General features: G+C 39.7%; 2 pseudogenes; one reads left to right on the top strand and one right to left on the bottom strand.

Annotated features, from left to right (window-relative positions):
- Positions 1-25,899, bottom strand: part of LOC116668104 — an 86,934-nt pseudogene that overhangs the window by 21,516 nt on the left and 39,519 nt on the right.
- The window catches only part of LOC116668139, a 102,345-nt pseudogene that overhangs the window by 61,870 nt on the left and 14,576 nt on the right, over positions 1-25,899 (top strand).

The following is a 25,899-nucleotide window of genomic DNA, read 5'->3' as shown; positions in this document are numbered from 1 at the left end:
AAAGCTTGTCTCTGTGCTCAATATATCTGGTAAACCTTTGGTTATACTGTGGGTTCATCAGTATTGGTTTTCCCATAATGCTTTAAGATTTGACTCCCTAACTTCTTCATATAAAGCCATACGGGAGGTTGGCTGGAATGGGATCTAAATTCTCCTCCCAGATTTATAAAGCTGGGGCATTAGGAGGAAATGTTTTCTTCAGGGTCAGCCCCATCTTGGGGGAGTGCTTTATGTGGTCCCCTGTTGTAGACACTGCTGTAGCTGGAATCAACTCCTTGGAATCCTACAAGCTAAACATACTGTCTAGCTCTGGGCCTTTGCACGCAATGCACAACTTCTTCAAGAGACACTCTTGCTTCCCCCTCTGGTCCTCCTTGTTTGCCAGCCTCCATTCCTCTGTATGGTCTCCTACTTCCTGACTTCCTGAGACTGGGTGAGGGGACCCTCATCTCTGCAGCCATTGTGCCTTCCTGTGCCATTCCTATCAGCAAGTCCCATACAATCATAAAGTTGAAGGTTCCCTGTGCACGTCTGTCTCCCCTACTATCTCTTGATCTCAGGGATTTGGTCACTGTCATGTATCTTCAGTTCTCAGAGCAGAGCCAACCACGTACGCAGCTGGTGTGGGTTGCATCAGCACAGGAACAAACATGCAATGTACCATGTCCTCACTGTATTCCCTGCTCCCCCAGGTTTCTCAACATCCAGGACACACTTTGAGGAACTAGTGTAGAAGGGACTCACTGAGGCAGGAAGGCCATGCACCACAACCAAATCTGCTGTCTGTTCTTTCTGAGGAATGGAAACTCCATGTGCTTTGTGTCCTCTAAATTCTTTCCATGACAGTCACCAGGAATTACACTAGTGCCTTTGACTCACAGGGTCATTGTGAGTAAATAAATTACCCAAATCACGAAAACTCCTCATATTTTCACTGTAGTTTAAAAAATCAGTTCAGGGTGTTTGTGCTGAAATAAAATGATGCTTTTTCTATGAAAACCAACATCTCACTGAACATGACAGCTACCCGCAGGCTGACAGCGTGGTGGAATCTGAATATCGTCCGCTGAGCCACAGACAGTGGCTGTAAGTCCTCATTTCTTCTCTCCTTCTAAAGTAGGAGGCACACAGCTCTGCACTCCCGAGGGAGGTGAGGTCATTTTCAGGCACCTTGTAGTTTCTCCAGCCAACACTGGAAGGTGAAGTCCTAGAGCTGAGCCTGTCCTGAAGTCCTTTGGTGCCTCCTGGGGAAATGCGCTGCAGGCTGCATGTCTGGATCTCTGGGAAGGGAGTGAGGGACAGGGAACAGCGCTGCATCCCCATCAGGCTCCCCAGTACCCGGGACCAGCGCACTGAACATGCACAGTCAACACAAGACTGCTGGTGTGGAGTTAGAGCTACTTTTAGAGCAGGAGGGGATTTGGAGTGAGGCAAAGTTCAGAGAGGCTGAGTAAAGGAGGAGGCCCCCAATTTGACGTTCAAGCATAACTGTCATCTGTTGTCATGGGTTATATGCACCCCAATAAAGGGCTCTAGGAGAAAGTTCTCACATACTTAAAAACTAATACATAATCATTAAATTATTGCAGGAATAAAAATTGTATTTCAAGTAAGATTTCAACAATTGTTTTGGAAGCCAGGGTCACGATCACCCTTGTACATGGTGTAATACACTAAGTCGGCAGCTTGGCTCTTCGAGAATTCTTTCCCGACTTTCTCAGACTTAGTCTGCAGCTTGCCTCAGATGCTGTGTTCTCACCTGTTAGCCTGGCCTCAAGTAGGCCTCAGACAGTGTACTTCTTAAGGAAACACTCAGGGAATAGTGGCAGCAAATTGTTAGAAATGCAAAGAAAATAGAGGAGGCCTCTCTCCAAGAATACAGGGAAGAACTTTAGAAAGCGCAGAGCTGAGTTACAAGTAAGAGTGTCAGGAGGACTCCTGCGGCCTCCTCAGTCTCAGATAAAATTCTGCCACAGTGTGAACCTTGAACTTGAGAAGAAGGAATAGAGGACTTTCAACCATCTCTCTGCACCCAGGGCGGCCCCTCTGTGTGAGGCTGACCGTGACCCCAGGGAGGAGGCAGTGAGACGCTAAGGCAGAGGCAGCGTCTTCCCTCTGCGGCAGAAGCAGGGCCTCAGGCCCTAGTCCTGCACCAGCTCGGTGGGCAGGGAGCACGGTCCTGTCCTCCTCTCCTGAGCTACCACATGCATTAACACGAATGGCTTCAGTATTTATACCAAAGTGATGTAATACGGACAAACGCTTGTTGGTAATTCTGAAAACTATACTTCCTGTGCTAAGCCACCAACTTTTAACACGATGATTCCACATTAGGGCAATTCACATGCTCATTATTCACCAACAGGTTTAAATTGGAGGCAGCTTAACAGACGCAGCACACAGTTTACTGGAAACATTTCAAAATAAATTACCACATGGATAACATACTGGTTTGTCTTCCTGTTGGACCACCAGTATGAAACAATGGATGCCACAGCTATAGAAAATGAGTCTGGTTTCATTGCAAACCAAGAGGTCCAGTACAATCCCTCATTCCAAGCTGCCATTCCCACACGACCCACCTCAATGAAATAACTCTCCTGGTGTTCCAAAGGTGACCACTAATGTGTGATGGACTTTGTGTATTGTCATTGCTTATTAAATGTCTGTTTAGCAAACGAATGACCAAGGATTGTGGGACTCAGCACCTAGCAGAAAATACTTTTTGAATAAATAAATTTCTTTTCAAAAGAGAAATTAGTTTCTTCTGGTGTATATTTGTACTACGATAAAATATTTTCAGTTATTGAAAACAATTTACAATACTCAGTGAAATATAAAAATAAAACATAATCTCTAATCCCATCAATTAGTAAGAAATAAGATTAATCTTGGAGTATATACTGCATGCGTCTAGGCTTTTCTGTGCTAATTACTTTATACATTTTTCAAAATAAAATAATCTTATACCTACCATAAGTTGGATTCTTCTCAAGCAAACATACCCAAATTTATTACAAAGAATAACTTGAGTTTATTTGAGAAAGCGTTTGCAGATAGATTCAGCTGTTTCTTATTGTTGGTGAATGAAAACTTTTATCAGCAAAGAATGTCCTGTCCATAACAATGAAGAGAAAAAGAAAGACTGTTTCATTGTTGAGTTCACACAACTAAGGACATGCATGTAGGTAGACTGAAAGTGACCAGAAAGGCAGGGTGAAATTCCACACGTTTTCTATAAACAAGCAGGTAAGATCTGTTTGCACTGTTTTTAGCCTGCATGTGACATGTCTTTTGGATCAGTGGTATCCTGTTTTCCCATGAGGACTGAACAGCACAACTTACTGTGTCATCCTGAATGTTGTACCTTCTCATATAGAGTTCCCCCTATGCTCACTGGAAAATTGAGGTCACTATCATGTAGGTAATTTCCCTCATCTGACAGAAAAATAAAACTTTCATCCTCTCCCCAGGAAGGAATGGTTACATCCAAGACTGAAGCTAGGTTAAGCTCCCAAGGTGAAAAAGTTTCTGGGTGGAGCCCAAAAACTTTTAGACCTCTCTGGGTTGTAAAGTTGCCAGTGGTTTTCACAAGAAGATTCAATTGTTCTGGAACTGTTTTGGGGTTACCTGAAATAAACAACACATTCTACTATTCTGGAGAAGCAACAGATGATTTCTCAGCATGAACCGTATTTCAAATCACCCAGCCCTTCTTTCACTTTCAATCTCATGTATACTAACAGAAACTAAAGTTTCAGGTTTGCTTTGTCCTTAAATTGACAGCAAGAATTTTAGATTCATGCAAAAGATAGGGATGAACTCTAAACCTTGTATTTTGCAAAATATTAATCAGAGTAAGTTAGGGACAGCAAGAAAAGAGACAGCAGGACTGGTGAGTCCTTGCCGGGGTTTCTCTCAGATTAAAGTCGGTATAGGTCCAAACTCAATGGTCACAATATTTTTCCAATAATAATCTACTGACTGATTATTTTAGAATCTAAGCCTATGTGCCTGAAAGTGTGTGTAAAAATCTTTTGTTTTTATTCACATATGGTCAGTTTCACTGTGTCAGTTTCTGGTGTACAGCACAATGTCCCAGTCATACACATACACATGTATTCATTTTCATATCCTTGTTCATTAAAGGTTATTACAAGGTATTGTATATAGTTCCCTGTGCTTACAGAAGAAATTGACTCTTTAAAATCTGTTTTTATACATAGTAGTTAATAGTTGCAATTCTCTAATTCCCAAATTTATCCCCTCCCACCCTGTGATAACCATAAGATTGTTTAGCTTGTTTGTGAGTTTATTTTCTGTTTTGTAGATAAGTCCATTAGTGTCTTCTTTTCTTTTTTAAGATTCCACATAGGAGTGATATCATATGGTACTTTTTCTTTCTCTTTCTGTCATATTTGACATAGAATGACATTCTCTGGGTCCATCCATGTTGTGGCAAATATTATTTTATTCATTTTTATGGCTGAGTAGTATTCCATTGTATAAATATACTACAACTGCTTTCTCCAGTCCTCTTTCAATGGATATTTGGGTTGCTGCCATGCCTTGGCTGTTGTATATAATGCTGCTATGAACATTGGGTGCCTGTATCTTTCCATGTGAGTATACCCTCCCTATATGGCCAAAAGTGTGATTGCTGGCTCATATGGAAAGTTTATTTTAGTCCTTTGAGGAATCTCCATGTTGTTTTCCATAATGGCTGCAACCAAACTACATTTCTACCAACAATGTAGGAGGTTTCCCTTGTCTTCACACCCTCTCCAGCATTTATCCTTTGTGGACTTTTGAATGATGACCATTCTAACTGGTGTGAGATGATACCTCATTTAATTTTGACTTGCACTTCTTTGATAATTAGCAACATTGAGCTGTTTTCATGTGCCTACTGGCCATTTGTATGTCTTCGTTGAAGAATTGCTTGTTCAGGTCTTTTGCCTATTTTGGGTTTGGTTGTTTTTATGTTATTAAGTTGGTATGAGATGTTTATATACTCTGGAAATTAAATGTTTGTCAGGTGCATCATTTGCAAATATTTTCTCCATTCTATAGGTTATCATTTTGTTTTGCTTATGGTTTCTTTTGCTGTGCAAAAGCCTAAAAGTTTAATTAGGTCCCCCTTGTTAATTTTTGCTTTTCTTTCTATTGCCTGTCTAGACTGCCCTAGGAGAACATCACTAAGATTTATGTTAGAGAATGCTTTGCCTGTGTTTTCTTTCTAAGATGTTTACCGTGTCTCGCCTTATATTTGAGTTTTTAAGCCATTTTGAGTTTACGTTTTTGTACGGTGTGAGGGAGTGTACTAATTCGATTGATTTACATGCCGCTGTCCAGTTTTCCCAGCACCACGTGCCAAAGTGGCTGTCTTTTCTCCATTGTATACTCTTGCCTCCTTTGTTGAAGACCAATTGACTGTAGCTCTGTGGGTTTATTTCTGGGCTCTCTAATCTCTTTCATTGATCCGTGTGTCTGTTTTGGGGCCAATAGCATACTGTTTTGATTTCTGTAGCTCTGTGGTATTCTCTGATGTCTAGGAGGATTATTCCTCCAGTTTCATTTTTCTTTGGTATTGCTTTGTTGATTCTGGGTCTTCTGTGATTCCATATGAATTTTAGAATTATCTGTTCTGGTTCTGTGAGAAATGTCATGAGTAATATGCTAGGGATCACACTAAATTTGTAGATTGCCTTGGGAAGTACGGCCATTTTAATAATATCGATTTATTACCACAAAAGCATGGGATACTTATCCATTTCTTTAAGTCATCTTTAATTTCCTTAATCAGTGTTTTGTAGTTATCTGCTTATAAGTCTTTTTCCTCCTTGGTCAAATTTATTCCTAAGTATTTTACTGTTGTGGATGCAATTTGAGAAGGGATGTTTCTTTACTGTCTTTTTTCTTTTTTGATATTTCTTTGTTAGTGTAAAGACATGCAACTAATTTCTGTATGTTAATCTTGTATCTGGCTACCTTGCTGAATTTTTATCAGCTCCAGTGGTTTTTTTGTTGAGCTTTTATATATACTATCATACCATCTGCATAGGATGAGAATTTTACTTCTTCTATTCTAATTTGGATCCCATTTAATTTTTTTTTCCTGCCTGACTGCTGTCTCTAGGACTTCCAAATGTATGTTGAATAGAAGTGGTAATAGTGGGCATCCTTGTCTTATTCCAAACTTTAGTAGGAAGGCCTTCAACTTTTCACCATTGATTATTATACTGAATGTGGGTTTGTCATAAATAGCTTTTATTATGTTGAGATATGTTCCTTCTATACCCATTTTGGTAAGAGTTTTTATCATAAATAGGTGTTGAATTTTATCAAATGCTTTTTCTGTATCTATTAAGATGATCGTGTAATTTTTGACTTTTCTTTTGTGGATATGGTGTATCACACTGAATGATCTGCATGTCTTGAACCATCCTTGTGACCCTGGGAATAATCCAAGTTGGTCATGTTATATGATCATTTTTATGTGTTGTTGGATTCTGTTCAAATATTTTGTTGCATCTATGTTCATCAAAGATATGGGCCTGTAATTTTCTTTTTTGGTAACGTCTTTGTCTGGTTGTGGCATCTGGGTGATGGTGCTTTCATAGAATGATTTTGGGGAGTATTTCCTCCTCTTCAGTCTTTTGGAAGAGTTGGAGAAGAATCAGTATAGTTCTTCCTTGTATGTTTGGTAAACTCCCCATCAGGTCCTGCAATTTTGTTTGCAGGGAGGCATTTATTGCTAGTTCTATTTCACTTTTAGTGGTCAATCTGCTCAAGAGATCTATTCTTGATTCAGTTTTGGTGGAATTTATGTTTCTAGAAACTTATCTGTTTCTTCTGGGTTGTCCAATTTGTTTCTATATACTTGTTCACAGAATTCTCTTATGGTTTTTTAAATTTCTGTGGTGTTGTTTGTAATTTATCCTTTTTCCAGTCTTATGTTGTTCCTTTGTGTCTTCTCTATTTTCTTCTTGGTGAGCCTGGACAGAGTTTTATTGATTTTGTTTACTCTTACAAAAAAAACAGCTCTTGGTTTGATTGATTTTTTTTCTATTGGTTTTTAATCTCTATTTTATTTATATCCTCTCTGATATTTATTATTTCTTTCCTACTGCTCGATTTAGGTTTGTTTGTTTGTTTTTCTAATTCTTTCAGCTGGAAGTTTAGGTTGTTTATTTGAGATTGCTCTTGTTTTTTGAGGAAAGCCTGTATTGCTATGAACTTCCCTGTTAGGACTGCTTTTGCTGCATCCTATAGATTTTGTGTGGTTGGGTTTTCACTGTCAGTTGTCTCAAAGTTCTAAATTTACTTCTTTCATTTCATCACTGACAAATTGGTTTTTTAGTAGCATGTTAGTTAGTCTTTGTACAGTCATTTATTTTCTCATTCATTTTTCTGTCATTGATTTCTAGATTCATTGTGGTCAGGGAAGATGCTTGAAATAATTTCTATCCTCTTAAATTTATTGAGGTTTCTTTTGTGCCTGAGTATGTGGTCCATCCTAGAGAATATACCAGGCACACTTGAAAAGAATGTATATTCTGTTTTGGGGGGAATGTAATGTCCTGAAAATATTAACCAAGTCCAGCTGTTCTGTTGTGTCACTTAATATCTCTGTTTCATTACTGATTTTCTGTCAGAAAGATCTGTCCAATGATGTTACTGAACTGTTAATGTCTCCTACTATTATTGTGTTCCCATTAGTTTCTTCCTTTATGTCTGTGAGTATTTGCTTTATATATTAAGGTGCTCCTATATTGGGTGCATGTATGTTAACAAGTGTAATAATCTCATGTTGTATTGCTCCTTTGACCATTATATTGCCTTTCTTTATCAGTCTTTATGGCCTTTGTTTGAAAGTTTATTTAGTCTGATATGAGTTTTCCTATTCCCACTTTCTTGTCGTTTCTATTTCTATGGAGTATGTTTCCAATTTCTCATTTTCATTCTATGTGTGTCTTTTACCCTAAAGTGGGTCTTCTGTATGCAGCATATTGGAGGCTCTTGTTTTAGAATCCCATCTGCCACTCCATGTCTTTTGATTGGATTATTTAGTCCATTGACATTTATGGTTATTATTGATAAATGTGTGTTTATTGCCATTTTGAACTTTGTAGTCAACTCGATTTGATATTTCTTCTTCTTCCATTCTTTTCATTTTTGTGATTTGATAATTTTCTTTTGTATTAGCTTGGATTCTTTTTGGCATTTGTGACTCTATTGATGCTTTTGATTTCTGATTACCTTGCTTTTTAAGTATGTTAACTCATTACTATGTTGGCTTTAGAATGATAGTCATATAGACTTTAACACATCCTAAAAAGAATAAAAAATAGAGGAAAAAATCTACATTTTCTTGCTCCTCTTATGATTTTGATGTCCTCTTTTCCAACTTCATGTTTATTGCATTACAACTCATTGTGGTTATTGCTTTTCCAATTTTTTTTCTCATTTCGGTAGCTTCCTGCTTCTTTTCTATTTAGAGTAGGCTTTTCAGTATTTCTTTTAGGATAGGTTTAGTATTTCTGAATTCTTTTAGGTTTTACTTGTCTATGAAATTCTTTCTCTCTCCTTCTATTCTAAAGGATAGTCTTGCTAGATAAAGTATCATAGGTTACAGACTTTCTCATTTAGGACTTTGAATATATCTTGCCACTCCCGTCTTGCCAGTAATGCCTGTGTATAGAAATCAGCTGAAAGCCTTATCGGAGTTCCGTTTTAACTAAATTTTGTTTTTCTCTTGCAAACTTTAGAATCATTTCTTTATCTTTAAATTTGGCTTTTGTAATTATAATATGTTTTTGTGTAGGGCTGTTTGGGTTCTTGTTTGAAACCCTCTGTGCTTCTTGTTCTTGGATATCTGATTCCTTTTTTAGGTTTAGGAAGTATTCAGTCATGATTTCTTCAAATACATTCTCATAATTTCAGTAGATACAGAACTCTAATTTGATTCTGTTGTTTTTCCTTTCAACACTTTCAATATTTCACTCCATTCCCTTCTTGTTTGAATACTTTAGAAAAATTCTGCTGTAATTCTTAGCCTTGTGCCTCTGTGGGTAAGGTATTTTCTCCCTTGCTTCTTTCAAGTTTTTCTCTTTGTCTTTGATTTTCTACAATTTGAATATGATGTGCTTTTTAATTTGAGAAGTTTCTACTGACACATCTCCAAGCTCACTGAGTCCTTCCCAACCATGTTCAGTCTATTGATAAACCCATTAAAGCCATTCTTCATTCTGTAAATATGTTTTTGTATTCTAGTATTTCTTTTTAATACTGAGAGTTTCCATCTCTCTCCTTATAGTACTCATTTGTTCTTTTCCTCTTTCCATTAGAGTTCTTAGCATATTAATCATACATATTTTAAATTCCCTGTCTGACATTGCCAAAATTTCAGCATGTCTGAGTCTATTTCTGATTTTTCTCACTTGATTTTTCTCTTCAGACTACTTTTTCTTTTTTTTTTTTTTCTTTTTTTTTTTTTTTTTTTTTGCCTTTTAGCATCCCTTGTAATTTTTTGTTGCAAGCTGGCATGATTTCATAGGTTAAAGAACTGAAGTAAATATGTGCTTAATGAGAACTTTTATGTCATCTATCTAGAAGTTAGGTTGTGTTTACTACTTATTGTTGTAGCTGTGGTGTCAAGAACTAAAATTCCCTTACTGTTCTTGTTTTTGTCTCCCCGTTGTTTTTTGATTTCCTAGAGAACTTTTCTGCTACTGTCTGAATGGGTGTGTTTCCCCAAAATTCACATGCTGAAAATCTAATGCCCAATGTGCTCAGTTTGGAGGTAGGGCCTATGGGAAGTGATTAGTTCATGAGTACAGAACAGTCATTGATCAGTTTAATGCCCTTATAAATGAGGCCCAAGAGAGCTCCCTTGCCCCCTTGTCTACATGAGGATAAAGCAAGAACTCGGTAGTCAGGAACCCAGAAGAGAGATTTCACCAGAAACCCACCTTGCTGAAACCCTGATCTCAGACTTCCAGCCGCCACACCTGTGAGAAATAAATTTCTATTGTTTATGTACTGCTTATGGGATTTTGTTATAATAGCCCAAATGGAGTAAGACATCTCAAATAGGGTCTGAGACTTGCAGTTCTTCTAGCTGTGACCTCCTGTTAACATACAGGAGTCCTGTTGATGTAGTGGTGAGTTATGGGAGGGGAAGTATCCTATAGCCCTTTTGTTAAGTCTTAGTCTTTCAGTGAACCTGAGATGAGTTTTTCCTTAATGCAACATTGAAGCTTGGTGGGGATGGGGGAGAATAGAGTTGGATAGTTCTCTTCCCCCAGGTTGCTTTGGCTTTGATACAACCCAAGGCTGTTTGGCTCTGGCAAAATGCTTTCTGTTGAAGGAAGGCTTTATTAAGGAGAACAAAAAGCTCTGGGCATATTTCAAAATTGTTACATTTCTCCTCCCTTGCTGGAAACTTTCACAGATTTTTCTCCAGTTTTCACAGTGAGAATCCAATGGTTTTTGTCCTAGAAGTAAAACTCAAGAAAGTATGGGGCACCCCCTTAGACCACCATCCCCCATGTTTTTAACTCACAGTTTAGTCCACACTAAGCCTATCTCAACTCAGCACTTCCAGTGAAAGTGTTCCCACCCCTGCTGGGGCCTGCCGTTGGTGAGCTATGATGCTCTGTCTGCCTACCTGTCTCTCCAGACTGGTGGTCAGCAGTTAACCAATGACCTCTATGCTCCCATGTATCTAGAAAGATTTGTTGATTTCCGTTTGTTCAGCTATTTTCTTGTGAGAATCAACACTTCCAAGTTTCTAAATGTCAGACCAAAAATTTTTTGCCTTTACATTCATAAGTGATAGAAGCTTTTTTTCATGTATACTATTTTAGTGATATTTTGGAATTAAGTGTTTCCAAGGCTCTAATAATGAATTGACTGATGCACCTTATTTTTTTGTGCTCTATGGAAGTTTGGCCAACACTGAAATTATTATTGTTGAATGCAAAAATCACAGTTGAAATGGCCAAGTGATGAGCTAACTTATAAGAATCTTCACTGACTATGTGTCTTTAATACTGATTATGACTTTCTGGTTTGTATTTTGCCCTTGAATCAGTTGTGGTCATTTGTATTTTAAGGAATTTATTCATCCAACTTTTAAGTTATTTACATAAAATTGTTCATTAATAACTTAGTGTTTAATATTTGTAGGATTTTAATGGAAAATAGACACTTTTTTCATGTCTGATAATGTCTCATTGATCATATATTGTCTGTGCTTTCTGTTCTATTTATATTTGCTGAGAATTTTACCAATTCAAGTGCTTTTATTCCTTTGTGTAGACCTAAATATATCCCCGCTGTCATTTCTCTTTTTGCTTGAGGAACTTTCTTTAGTAGTTCTTAAAGTGAAAGCCTGATGGCAATGAATTCTGTCAGGTTTGTTGTTGTTTTTTTTTTTTTTTGACTTTTAAAAATGCATTTAATATTCTTGTAAGTGGTTAGCCCTTATAGTTTTACAGTACCTGACCCCTCCCAGCCACTGTTTCCATGTTTTACCTTTTTAAAAAAATTGAAGTATAGTTGATTTACAAAATTATGTTCATTACAAGTGTATACAGCATACTAATTCAGCATTTGGACAGACTACACTCTACTCAAAGCTATTATGATATAATGGCTATAAAACCTGTGCTGTGCAATGTCTCCTTGTTAGATGTCTGTTTTATACATTGTAGTGTGTGTCTTTTAATCGTGTATCCCTAATTTGCCCCCTGCCCTTCCCTCTCCCCACTGGTAAAAACTAGTTTGTTTCCTACATCTGTGAGTCTGTTTCTGTCTTGCATATATATTCATTTGTATTATTTTTTACATTGTGCAGATAAATGATTTCACACAGTGTTTGTCTTTCTTGGTCTGCCTTATTTCACTAAGCATACTGTTCTCCAGGTCCATTTCCACATTGCCACAAATGGCAGAGTCTCAGTCTTTTATAGCACAAAGTAATATTACTTTATATCTATATTTACATGCACATACACCACATCTCTATCAGTTCAGCTGATGATAGGGACTTGTGTTGCTTCCATGTCTTGGCTATTGTAAATAGTGTTGCTATAAACACTGGGGAGCATGTGTCTTTTCAAATTTTTGTTTTTTCACATACAAACACAGGAATGGGATTGCTGGATCATATGGTGGTTCTATTTTTAGTTTTGTGAGGAACCCCTATACTGTCTTCCATAGTGGCTACTCCAATTCCCACCAACAGACTACAAGGGTTCCAAGCTATACTTTAAAAGTCTTTATTTTGCATCCTCGTTAAAACCATTTTTACTAAATAGCTAATTCTGATTGACATTTTTCATTCAGCTCGTTAGAAATGTTATTCTACTTTCTCTTAGTTTTTATAATTTCTAGCAATGTTTGTTTCCAATCCTAATTTCTCTCACTCTATATGTAATGTTTTATTTTTTCACTAGATCCCTACGAGGTTTTTATACTTGGTTGTTAACTGCTAGTCTGTGAGGTACATGGCCATATTTATCTTCTATTTGTTTTGCTTGGGGTTCAATGAGATTTTGATCTGATCTTTGTTTGCCTTTCACTACTTTTAGAAAATTCCTGGCCATTTTCCCTTCAAATATGTTTTCTTCTTCCTTCTTTACTTCTTCTATTTGGATTTTTCCAATTACCTACAGTAAACTTTTAGACCTTGTCCTGTGAGATGTTCTCAGCTACTGAATGCTCAGTTGCATTTTTTTTCTCTTTGTCTTTGATTTCCAAGTGGTTAAAAGGTATTGCTCTATCTCAGGTTCTCTGATTCTTTCCATCAATTTGCCTGCATCTTTTTAAGCTAATTCCACTAAAATAATCCTTAATCATTGATATTGTGCTTTACTTTTATAGGATTTTCTTTTAACTCTCTAAGTAGTGTCCATGTCTTTACAAAATTTCACATATGTTCCTGAGTGTTCGTCACCTTCTCACTAGATCCTTCAGCATAATAATAGGAATTTAAAATCTGTGCCCTATCTGCTTGTTCCAACATTTGATCTATCTCTGATTTTGGTTCTGTTCCTCATTTTATCTGATTATAATGGACTGTTATAACGTGTTTTGGTTTTGTTTTTCTGCTTGACTACATTTTAATTGTATACTTGGCATTGTAAAACAGTAGACATTAAGATAAGAATCTTTATGTTTGAAATTTTCAGTTGTTGTGATTGTGGGGGCATTGACTGAGTGCAGCTGTGTCCACCTGGCTGGGCTTTGTTGTTGCTGTAGCTACATGAAGTACACAACAAGCCTCCCATTCCTCCAGTGGGACTCCGCCATGGCATTGATCTCAGAGGGAGGTCTGAGGATTTGCTAATGGTTAGAAAATTTAAGTGGCTTCTCAAAGGACATTTGGGCCCTTTGGAATTCAGTTTATCCTCCTACCTGGTGACCTAAACTGTCGTGGATTTTTAAAAGCATGATTTTATAGATTCTTTGGTTCTTTGTTGTTTTTCAGACTGTGACAATATTTACTTGAGGCATTTTGGAATCTCAGAAATTTGGAACACGGTTCTCATTTCTTTTGAGTAGTTAGTCTAGCTTTGTCAAATTCACAAAGTACCAACATTTTGAACGCTTTTATCCTCTTACTGTAGATTGGTTTTCTATTTCATTAAGTATGCTTTCATTTTTATTTTGGTTTATTCTACTTTTTCTGTTTTGTATCATGTGTAGAGATTGACATTTAGCTTGTTTTCAACTTTAATTCTTTACTAGCATGTGGCTCTGAGGTCATGAATTTCACTGAAATTAGTGATTTGGCTGCATCCTGAAAGTTTGATGTATAGCATTATCAGTATTGTTCATGTTAAAATATTTTAAAATTTTCAAAATAAAATTTTCTTTGACCTATAGGTTATTCTATATGCATATAAGAATTTCTAGTTACATTTTTGTCAGCATTCTTTAACATTGTCTTATGGTAAATTCGTATACTCAGCTTGACTTTAATTATTGAAGTTGAAAAAGTATGTTTTCTACAGTGTTTGATCACAGTTATCAATATATGAAATCTCTATTTGTTCAGTTTTGCTCATTCTCCTCTACAAATGTCCAACCTCACTATTGACTTTGTGTGTTTGCTCTAATGATCAATCACAGAAGTGGGGTAAGTTTGCTTTTAAAATTGTAGTCTTAACTATTCTTTTAGTTCTGCCCATTTCCTCTTAATTTATTGGAGACTACATTATAAAGTACATACAAATATAATAATATTATGTCTTTCTGGTAATCTGGAAATTCATCAATTTTCTATATGACTATAGACAGCCTTTTTTTTCCTCTTAAAGTCTACTTTTATAGGCTGCTATATATTCCATGCACAGACTATCATTTCTGTTTTCATGGAACACTTGTAAACACTTCTGTTTTTATAGGATACTAAATTTTTTGATTTCTATAGTACTTTGCTTATTATTTGTGTAATGTATCAAATCCCCTTTCTTTACGTGTGACTTTTCCATAGCATTAAATTTTGATGTTTCTCAAGAATAACATATGGTTTAGTTGACATTACATACATACTATGCATTAATCCTCTTGAATTAATTTCACTTTTATTTACTCTATATTGCTTATATGCTTTTGTATGTTATATAGTTTCACACTTTCCTCCCGCTTGACCTATTATGAGTTTATCTTTCTCTCTTCTGTTTTCTTTCAGAGAGACTGAATATATTTAATTCCTCCATTTGTCTTCTGTTTCTTTAGAAGATGTGAATTGACTCTGTTGCTTAGCTCAGAATTAAAACATGCATTCCTAACACATCATGATTTAAAACAAACAATGGCTTTATTCTGCTTTTAGGAAAACAAGGTCTGGGAAGGTACATGTATACCTTGGGACTTACGTGTTATTATTATAGCAAAAATATTCCTCCCTGCCCCCATCATGTGACAGTAATCCTACCTCTTCATGATGATCACAGTCAATTATCATGACAACTCCAAGGATGCTGAATCATTCCTGTGCCTGCTCTATTGGCACAAGATGCCCAGAGAGAACAGGCAGCAGCATGGCTGTAGCTTACTGGCCCCTTAGTCCGTCCCCTGGTGGAAACATTCTCTCTCTAGGAACCAGGATCTCTGGAACCACAAGCCAAGGTTTTCAAGTTCAGGAAGTATAAATTCCCTTAGAGAAGTCACCACGAGTGATACTGAGTGGGACTACTAGTCATTCTGCCATTGGCCTCCAATCCCATGTATTATGCCTACTGGGTGCACAGAACCCTATCAGGACTATGGGTTTAAGTTATTTACCTTATCCACAACAATGGTACCCCATCCTCACAGAAGTCATGGTCAAACTGACCTCTCAGTTGCCTCTATAACAATGTGTTTCACAGCTCTGCTGGGCAAACAAATGTTGAACTGTATGATTTGTGGTAGAACCAGTGGAATGCATGTCCCACAACTGTGGGCTCATTCTGTGTTGTGGAAGTGGCCAAACTCATCCCTAAGAATTGGGGAAAAAGCTCATCTTGGGAGGGATATGTTGACATACTGCTATGGTCTTTACCAGCACAGACAGCAAGCTAACTGAAAAGCCATAGTTTTAAAGAGAAATGTATATGTTTTCCTCCAAATTTGGCTGCTTTATCAAGTAGGACTTTCCTTGGTTTCTTATCATTATCAGGTACTGGACAGACCCAAAGGGCACAAAATAGCAGAATTCAGCTGAGTATATGGAAGTGTTGGGAATACTTTGAAGGAGAGGAAGTTTGTGCCTAAACAGGGTAGATCCTTGTCAGGTCATGGCTGCAATTTCTGCTCCCTTCACCAAGCAAGAACCAAGACAAAACAGAGAGGTTGACTGACAGACAGCTACACCACCTCTCAGGCAGGAATTAGGTGAGCTGGTCATGTAGTTTAAGATTTGCATTATACACCTATAATTGTACTATTACTGTTAGGCTCCCATATTGTTAAAAACTAGTGGAGGTGAGTGAGAAGTTAAACACCCCCCCCCATGCGGTATGTGTAGATCAAAACAAATTAAATCCAAGAAAGCCGACCACACTGAATGAGACCCACTGCAGTGGATGAGTGCAGAGGCACTTGGAACTTTCATTTTGCATTAGATCCTGGTTTCCCTTTCAGTGTAGCTCTAATGGACACCTTCTCCCCACCCCCATCCAGCAATATTAGTCTGTGAACTCTGATCAGGTAAACTGTCATCTCTTAGTAAAAGGAAACATTAAACCAGCAATAACATCTCCCCTTTATAAATGGGTTCTAAAGCAAGTTTACCTTGAGCACCATCAGTCCTACAGTGAGCCCTGACACCCAAGTGATAAATTGAACATTCCTCAAAGTTCCTTAAAATGGACCCTCCCTGACAAGTGCTGCGAATGTGTAAAGGAGGTATAAATACACATCTGTCTTTAGCACCCCGAGACAGACGCAGAAGACTGTTATTTCAGTATTCCCTTTATGTCATGTCCCAGACACACTATGGCTGAGTCTCCTCAGGTGATACACTGCACTCTGGCTTGTGAGCAGGGTGACATGTTTATTACAGCTAGATCAGCACTCCAGCTCTGTTGCCTTACATTGTGTTCATTTCTGAGTGCCTGTTCTTTGACCTTGTTGATTTCTGTGCTCAGCAATGTACAAGGTGCTTCAGTTTTGTCTTGTTTTGGCAAACATTTTGTCCCACTGGCCACTCTCTCCAAGCCTAGAGCCCCCAAGCTTATGAATCTTATCCCCAGAGGGCCAATATTCCTTTGTATCCACATTTTCCTTACCTGAATGACTGCACTCAGATTTCTGAACTGAAAATGCTTCAAGTGTGAGCTGCTGACAACGCTGCTGCATCCCCAGCTGTGTTCCTTCACTAAACTCTGAGTAGCAGGATGGGAAAATGAGGCTCTTTCTGGCAGGATTCTCACCAGACACCAAGCTGAGTGCACTAGGTGACTAATAAGCACAATGTCTAAAATAAGATGCTAGACCACTTTTTCTGGAGTTAAAGTAACAGACAATGAAAACACTTAATTTCAGGTAAATCAGCCTCACTGACGGCCTTCAGGTTAGGAACTCATTTCAATCATTCATCCTTTTCCAATATTATACTTTTGAGAATTAAGACTTATGGAATACAATTTTGTTAAGTATTTTTCTTGAAGCAATTACAGAAAATGAAAGCTGAAAGTAAGACAAATTAATTTCCCCCTCTGTAAATAAATATCTATCATGTTTTAAAGCCAAACATATCTAAGTGCCCTTACAGTCTTCATGCTCAAAACATATCTTCACATCCTCATTGTCAACAATGAAAAGTTAACAGAAACAGAAGAGAAGAGAGCTTGAGAGCCAAACAAGACCAAGACCTGGAGAAAAAGGAAAGACAGAGAGAGAGCGGGAGGGAGACAAATCCCTTGTATCCATGTAACTGAGAAAGGATTAACTTTGTTTGGTCTTGGGTCATGTGCCACATCTCTCCCTAAATCAGTCATGATGGCTCAGGAATTATAGGGCTGTGGTCATTTTCCCAGCTTGGGTTCAAATCTTAAATATGCCAAGTTTACATTCAGGATTCTAGAAAAATCTGTCCCTGACTGTGCTGCATATACTTCTAGTTATAATATGCTTTGCAGCTCAAATATTGTATCAGTGTATTTTACAAAGTGAGCTTGTGGCCGTCTGGCTAAGGACGATACTCACCTAGCTGCTCGTGCAGCTGAGCAAGTCTGCAGACAGAACGTGCACCAGAGCACGTGCTCTGGGAGAGTCTTGGCCGTGGATCTTTGCGACTGTAGCCCATCTGCCTTCCTCTCCCTTCCTACCTTCTGACACACAGATGTGGTGATGAAACCACATCCCTGATGGTTAAAAACCTGTAACAGAAACTGGTGACTAACAAATCTTGAGCTCATCTTACAGAAAAGCAGAGAAAGGGACAGCTTTCTTTTTTATTTTGTTTTAAGCCCTCTTCTTGTAATACAACCAAAGTGACTGAAAACACTGGAACCAATATGGCTGATCAGACTCTGAGCAGAACAGACTTGCTTGTCCCATGGATGACCTATGTATATCACAGCCTGCTTGTTTCATACCAACTCCCCATGAACTTACACATGTGTCCCATTAGGAAACATGGAACTCTGGTAGGCCTGCTGAGACACCAATGAGCTCACCTTTTCCTCACTTCCAACAACTTTTTCTCAAAGCCTAAGGCCACCCTGCTTCTGTGTCCCATCAATATCCCAAGCAACTCCCCTTCTGGGGGGCACAGCTGAGACTCGTTCTCCTGCCTCCTTGCTTGCTTGCCTCTCAAATAAACCCTTTCTCTGCTGCAAACCTCACTGTCTCAGTGTGTTGGCTCGCAGGTCCTCAGGCAAAGGAATCTGGTGCCATAATGGCAGATGTCAAGCTTTTATGTGTTGGGTAAGTACAACACCTTAAAGCATACACAGCAAGGCAGAAGGAATCTCAGTCACCCTTCAACCACCAAATCTGGATGCACCCTAGTCAAAGACAAGGAAAAAATAGTATGACAAAATAATAATGAATATGTCTGGGCTATAAAATCAAAGATTTTATACACACATGTACTGCTAATGAAGAAAAATCACTCAGTTAACAAAAAAAATTTTTTTTTAAAAAAGAAAGAGAAAGATAATGAGCACATAAAATATTTCTGAAATCAAAGAAAAATTACTATACCCCTTTCATCACAAATCATCCCTGACAGGCTGTTGTACTCTCTTGTCCCACTGTTCTTTGTCCCATGTTCACCATGGGGTCAAGGACACTTAAGACACCTATGGAGGGGGGACAGACGTGGGTTTGTTCAGCCAGGTGTGAAGCGTGTCTTTCCCTGACTTCATCCAATTTCCTGCCTGCATAGGGAGGGAGGGAGGAAGGAAGGAAGAGAAAGAGAAAGCAAGAGAAAGCAGGAGAGAGAAAGAGAGAGGGAGAGAAAGGAAAGAAAGAAAGAAAGGAGAGAAAGAAAGAAAGAAAGAAAGAAAGAAAGAAAGAAAGAAAGAAAGAAAGAAAGAAAGAAAGAAAGAAAGAGAAAGAAAGAAAGAAGAAAGGAAGGAAGGAAGGAAGAAAAGAAAGAAAGATTACCCAATCTTTGTCCTTCCCAGAAAAGGCCATGTCCTTTCGCTTTCCTTTCTGGTCAACCTGACTCATCACTGGATGAATGGCTTTAACATCCAGCCTACCTTTCATCTTTAAAAGAGAAGAATCCGTTTGTAGAGGAGCCAAACGCCAGAGGAGCTTCTCCTGCGCCCAGGGCAGCTAAGAACGTGATCCGGCGGTGTATCGCCAGAGCCACGTGAGTTTGTTCCTAAACTTGACCTTCCTTGCACGTTGCCATTAACTAGCAACAAACATAGCAAGAACTCCCCCAGCGCAGACCCCGCGCTGCAGGCGGGGAGGCTCAGGCGCCAGCTCCGCGGGAGGGAGAGCGGCTGGTCTGGCGTAGGGCTGGGCCGGCTCAGTGGCTCCCTGTGGATGCAGGGCGGCTGCCAGGTGTGTCCGCAGTGAGGGGCTGCAGGAAAGAGCTGTGCATGTGAGAAGGAAGAATGCTTCCTACCTCATCTGAGGAAAGGGGATGGAAGTCTTTTTTAGGACTGAGGGCCCTCCACCAGACTCTTCCCAGAGGCGCTGGATGGGGTCCCTCCCAGGTCAGGTCCCTCCCTCCTGGCCCTCCTCCCCACCTCAGACAGGTCTTGTCCCTGCCCCTCTGGCATTGGAGAAGCAGAGAAAAGATGGTCCTTGACATGTAGACAACTTACATCCTGAAAGACCGACCCTGGATTAGTTTTGTATTAACATTTGCTATTCCAAACACGACAGAGCTGGATTATGTGCAGTAATTAAATCGGACTCTCACTAAAAAACTATTCATGGTAACTGTAAGCCTAAGCATCCTTGTTTATCATGCATTGCTTTACTGAGTAGCCCACATGTGATCTGCATCAGGATAACTTTGTACTTGCTGAAAACACAGGGCATGTGGTATTTTTAACCACCACTCCAGACAACTCTCAGGAATCAACTTTGCAAGCTGTTGATCATCTTCTGCCATCTCTTAGCACGATTCTACTTATTTAGTTTCAAAGCTAAAATGCTTCTTGGTTTTGGCACCTCAGTATAGTCTGAATTAAAAAGAAAATCTTTGTAAACTCATTGCCTCTATACAAAGCTTTATCAATGTTCAATCTAAGAAGTGATTTCCACAATTCCTCTTGCTTATTCACCTTAAAAATTAAACAGTTATTTTTCAAGTAAAAGTGGGTTTGTTCAAGCATAGCAGAGGAATTGCAATTTGGTACAAGCAAGGTCTAGCACATGCCATAAGCAAATCCAAGAAACAAAGATGAGGAACCTTATCTTATAGAGAAAAAGGAGAGAGTTGGGAAAGATTGTTTTCAAAGAAAGTCCATCGGAGGAAAACAAGATGATGACCTGTTCTCACTGGCTGAGGTGTCGGGGTGGACAGTTCTTTGAGGAGATGCAATGCACACGTGCTCCTTCTGGGAACTGGCCTTGGTGGCTTTCCTGTTGATGATTCTTCCCTGGGGGTCTGCCATTGACAAGCCTTCCTGTAACTGAGCTCCAGTGGTACCACATGAGATCACCCCATTCTGGCCTCCATTGGAGTGAGATTTCCCTTTATTAATTTTCACATAACACAGCAGTAAAACATCATTTTAGTCCCCATCTCTTCTTCCAATCCACTATAGAAGAAAGAGAAATTATAGAGAGGAATTCTGTTAAACAAATTCATGTTTTTTTCTAACAAAAAGATTGTATATACCTTATGTTTCTTGGCAACTGACAGCTCACAGAATGCACTGACACAGCCTAACACATTGTCTAACTTACTTGCTGTTGAAAGAATACATTAATGCAGGAAATGTTTTTTAAAATTTCTGAGAACCTACATGTTATACCAGTTGTGCAGTAGCGAATCAGGCAAGAATTCCTGTTTTCTGTACGATATTGATAAGAAAATTGAGGCTTACATTGTTAAGTTCCTTTGTCAAGGTCCCAACAGACAGTAAGTGACTTGAACCCTTGGGTTTGATCCCTGGCAGCCAGACTGCAGACCCGGTGCTCGGACATCCCCGGGCAGCTCTGAGGTCTCCCACCTGACTCTCTCTCCCTCGGTGCCGTCCCTCTCAGCTGTTACAGCCGGGCCTCCCAGGCCTGCTCATGGTCCTCATGGCATGTGAACTCCCACTTGCTTGCACCCAGGGAGGGAACTGCCACTCCCTCAGGACACAGCCAGTACTCCGCCTTCATTCAGAAGTGACCCACACTGCCTTCGGCATTCCGAATACTCAATTTTAAAAGAGTACTTATTCAGGGTTTACTAGGTACCAGCATGATTTTTAAGAGCAGTATGAACATTCTGGGGTGTTTAATCCCCTAATGACCCTAATGAACCATATTTACTTTTAGTGCTGCCATTTTACAGAAGGAAAACCTGAGGCCCAGAGAAATGAATCTTTCTGGTGGTCACACAGCTACTAAAATATAAGGAGGTGTGGCTGTTGCTTTGTATTGTCTCTAAGAAACTAAAGGGACAGTCAGAGCTCTCTGACTGCTCGCTCTGGGTAACATGAAACACCAGATCATCGTGCTGGAATCATTTAAAGTAGATCCTGGCCCAGATGTGAGACTCTGGCAGATCTAGGCAGACACCCCAGTTGCTTGCCTCTCTCCCCTATCAGCCTAAACCATCAGAAATGTGCTGTCATTTCGGTCAGTAAGTTAATGATTGCATGCATGACTTTGTGTAGGTAGCACAGAGCTCTGTCCTGATGTGTTTGAGGGAGAGCCGGATTCTCCGTCTTTCCTTCTTTCTCTCACAATCATGCCTCCTGCAGCCCATACCTGCTCCCAGCGATCCACTGCATGTGTCCTCACCAAGGTCCCCAATCACATTCCTTTTCCCTTTATGGCTGAGGCCTTCCCTGAATACCCTCTATGTAAACTCTAGCTCCCACACTTTCTGTCCCATGCCTTACTTGTTTCCTTCAGAGCATTCACCATCATTTAATAGACAATTAGTGTTTTGCTCCTCAACTTCCTACAGTATCTGTCTCCTCTGTTAGGCGGAGCTCCAGGAGGCAGGGATTTGTATCCATTTTGTTCACTGTTTGTTAGTAAGAACCTAGAACAGCATCCAACACACGGAAGTTCCTGCATAAACACTTATCCAGATACTGAGGGACCAAATCATTCTGGAACTCCTGAATTCTCTGGTCACTCGTCAGCTCCTTCAAGCCCCTTTCTGCCTCTACTTACCCACAAAATGTTAGTGTTCTCAAGGCTCCATCGGGGGGAGTGTATAGCTTGAGTGGTAGAGTGCAGGCTTAGCTTGCACAAGGTCCTGGGTTCAATCCCCAGTACCTCTTATAAAAATTAAGTAAGTAAACCTGATTACCTATGCTTGTCTCATAAAAAAAAAAAAACCTCAGAAACCTCTCAAGTCTCCATCATCAGGGCCTTATTTTCTCATTCTATTCTCTGTGTGCATCATGTCGACGTTTGTTCTAAGGTTCATCTGAGGATCACAAAGAGAATGCATGTAAGGTATCTGTATCTGGCCTTGACACAGTAGACTAATAGTTATCATTTGAAAACATACAAAACATAGAAAATTGATATAAGTTCCACAAGGAAAAAGCAGATGTGCACAAGCCTTGTGTGACCATGAGAGAGAAGCTGTGTTCTACTGAGTTGTTGCTCTCGGTTACAGCTTCCCATGGCATCTGGACCCAGCATGATGAATCCCATCTGTCTGGTGAAAAGACAGAACAGCCAGATGACAGTAAATCCAAATGCACTGAAGATTCTCGAGCAGATATCTCAGCCTGTGGTGGTGGTGGCCATTGTAGGGCCATATCGGACGGGAAAGTCCTACTTGATGAACCGCCTGGTGGGACAGAACCATGGTGAGTGCTGCTCAGGGCTGCTCAGGGCTGTGTGCTTGGAAGCAGGGATAATGCAGGTGCTGAGCATTCTGCTCCAGGGTCCTGCTCAGGAAGAGCCTAACCCCTCACACTGAAGGGGACTTCAAACTCTCACCACCAAAGGAAATGAAATTTACTCTTTTGTCTAGTAACAGGGAATTCCCACACCTGTCAAACCATCCACCTCCTTAGTCCTGATCCCATCCACTGCCATCTGCTCAGGGGCTCATCTACAATCATTATTCTCTTTTTTTCTCCTTCATCACTTTTGTCCTAAACCACAGGGTTATTTCAAGCCGCACACAAACAGTGTCCAATATGTCCTATTTTTTTTAAAGGAATAGAAGGAAGAACAGACAGCAAAATCCCTGGATCCCATATCTCAGTGGGGCTACTACCCCTTCTTTTGGCTTTATTTCACAGGAAAACTTCCATAAACTACACTCTTTTTCTTTCTCTATGTAGTATTTTCTAATATGTGAACTAGAACACATACAGAAGAGGGCATAAGTATATATATTTTTATATATATAATAAAGTTGATAATCTGTTCAGTCACTGTTCAGTCAAGAAATAAAACATCACCAACCCCCAAAAGCCCATGCATGTGCCTCACATCCTCACTAGAGCTAAGTGATCCTTTCATTTTTGTGCTGCATTCTTTCACAGCTTCCTGTGTAAACATGAGTTTACAATCTATGTATATGTTTCTAAAACACAGCTTGGACTTCGTATAGGGAGTTGCAAGCTGGTATTAATTAGGATCTTGCTTCATAGTCTTGCTAAGATGTTTACAGAGTCGATGTAGTTCATCATATGTATCTATAATTATTTTAACTGATTGAAGAGCATGCAGTTGTCAGAGGGCACCACGGTGTATTCACCCACTGGTGCTGATGGGCATTTGTGTCACGTGCAGCTCTGCTGCTTCATGAATGGTGCTGTCATGAGAGTTCTTGTCTCTGTGTCCTGGTGCCCATGTGCACAGCTTCCTTGTGTGATGTGCCCAGAAGTGGACTTGCTGAGTCAAGCAGTCTTTCTGTCTTCAGCCTTCCTAGATGGTATCGAACAACCTTTTAAGCTTTCTGTTCAATGTGTATGCTTATCAGAAGTAATTTAGAATTCTTCACATCCTCATGAAACCTTGGTAAAAACACTTTTACCGCTTGCTGATGTGGTGTGTGTATAGTTGCATGTTATTTGGCTCAATACAATTAAAGTTGAGCACCTATCCACAGATGGGATTTGTGATTTACATTTCCTATCTCAAGAAATTGGGGTTTTTTTCCTACCAAGTTGCCTAGTTGGTTCTTACCGATTCCTGGGACAATGTGCCTGTGTGCTAATGAGCATTTTTGTCTGAGAAAACCACTCACCATTTCTTTCCTAATGTCCTCCTCTGGCTCAGTGGATCACAGGGATTAGGTGGTAGGACGTCAGTTCACTAAACTTGAAGGATCTCAGGAATGTCTCATTGCCTGTCTCAGACTCTCTCTGTATTTCTCTCTCACTCTCTTATTTTTTTCCTTTCTTTTCTCTCCTTCTTGCCTTGCAATCTCTCATTGGTTTCAAACAAAACACAGAATCCTTGTCTTTGTTTTAGAGGAACCCTTGACCATAAATCAAGGAGTTTTCCTTGCCAGGCTGAACATTTTTTTTTTTTTTTTGAGGGATTCAAGTTTTGAGAACTCTAAGAAAAAGATACCATTCAAGGAGTTTCAACAATCTCCTTTTTAATTCTACTGAAGTTAATATCAAGCAATAAGGAAGTGATTTCCCTTACAGAGGAAATCCCTACACTAGTTTTGTTTTAAAACACCTGAACTGTGACCCACCACACCAGTCGTATCACAGGAAGAGCAACACACACACACACACACACACACGAACACACACATTGTGCCCAATCAAAGAGGGTGAGGAGAACTAGGTCAACACTGTCTCCTTGTGATGACTTCTGTCTGGTCCTTACCTGTCTTACTGACATTGATGAGTGCCAGGTACACTTTATCTTTTCTCCTGGGGAAGGTCAGATTGCTCTGCATTAATCAGCAAGCAGTCAAGTACGATTATGATGAAGAATAGTACATATCATCTCAGGTGTTATATCCCCTCCGTGCAGAGCACACCGCATGTGGAAACTGAAGGGCCTGAGCCATGCGGAACCGTGCTGCCCTCTGTGTGTCATCACATCCATTTCTGTTCTCAGGTGAAGGTGGCGTTGGCATGTGACAGATGCTATAAATCTTGGACAAGACATATTAACTGCAGCTTCTCAGGCATACACTTTGCATCTCCCCCTGTGGGTTTAAGCCTTTGTAAAAGGGATGAGAAAATGTGACAGGTCTTTTCTGCTTTCCCTTCTGTTATATCCTGAGTCAATGAACAAATAACTCACCACTTTAGAGGAGGAGAGCAGAAAGGAGGAAAATCCAAGGATAAAGGGGAAGAAAAAATCTAGCAAAGCTTGCATACTGGTCCAGGTGCTGGCAGGGCACCGATGATCCACTTAAAGGGAAACTGAGGATGCTCACTGGTGGGACAGCTACACGAGCACCAGCAGGGCAGAGTGAACCAGTGAAGAAGGTGGAGGCGCCCAGGGAGTGGCAAGAGCAACAGCCAGGCAGCCATTGTAACTCCTGCAGCCTGAGAGGACAGGCAGTGAGTGGGTTCCAGAATGTGCCAAGGACCAGAGCTACTGCGTGGTGCTAAATCTAAGGATATGTAACCAAGAAACAGGAGCAGAGGCGCTGGGACGCTGTGGGTCACCCACGTGGAAGCTTAGGTCACACATGCCTGACTTCTGGTCTCCTGCTGCTACTTCTCACTGGTTCATCTCCGTCAGAAAGTGGAGGAAGGGAGCTTTTCAGTATCAGATAAAAATAGAAGGGTTAATAAAGTTTACATTAATCCTAGAATGTGA

Source organism: Camelus ferus, chromosome 13 (genome assembly GCF_009834535.1).
Source record: "Camelus ferus isolate YT-003-E chromosome 13, BCGSAC_Cfer_1.0, whole genome shotgun sequence".
NCBI lineage: Eukaryota > Metazoa > Chordata > Mammalia > Artiodactyla > Camelidae > Camelus > Camelus ferus.
Note: the sequence above shows the minus strand (reverse complement) of the source record. Positions and strands in the feature narration are given on the sequence as shown.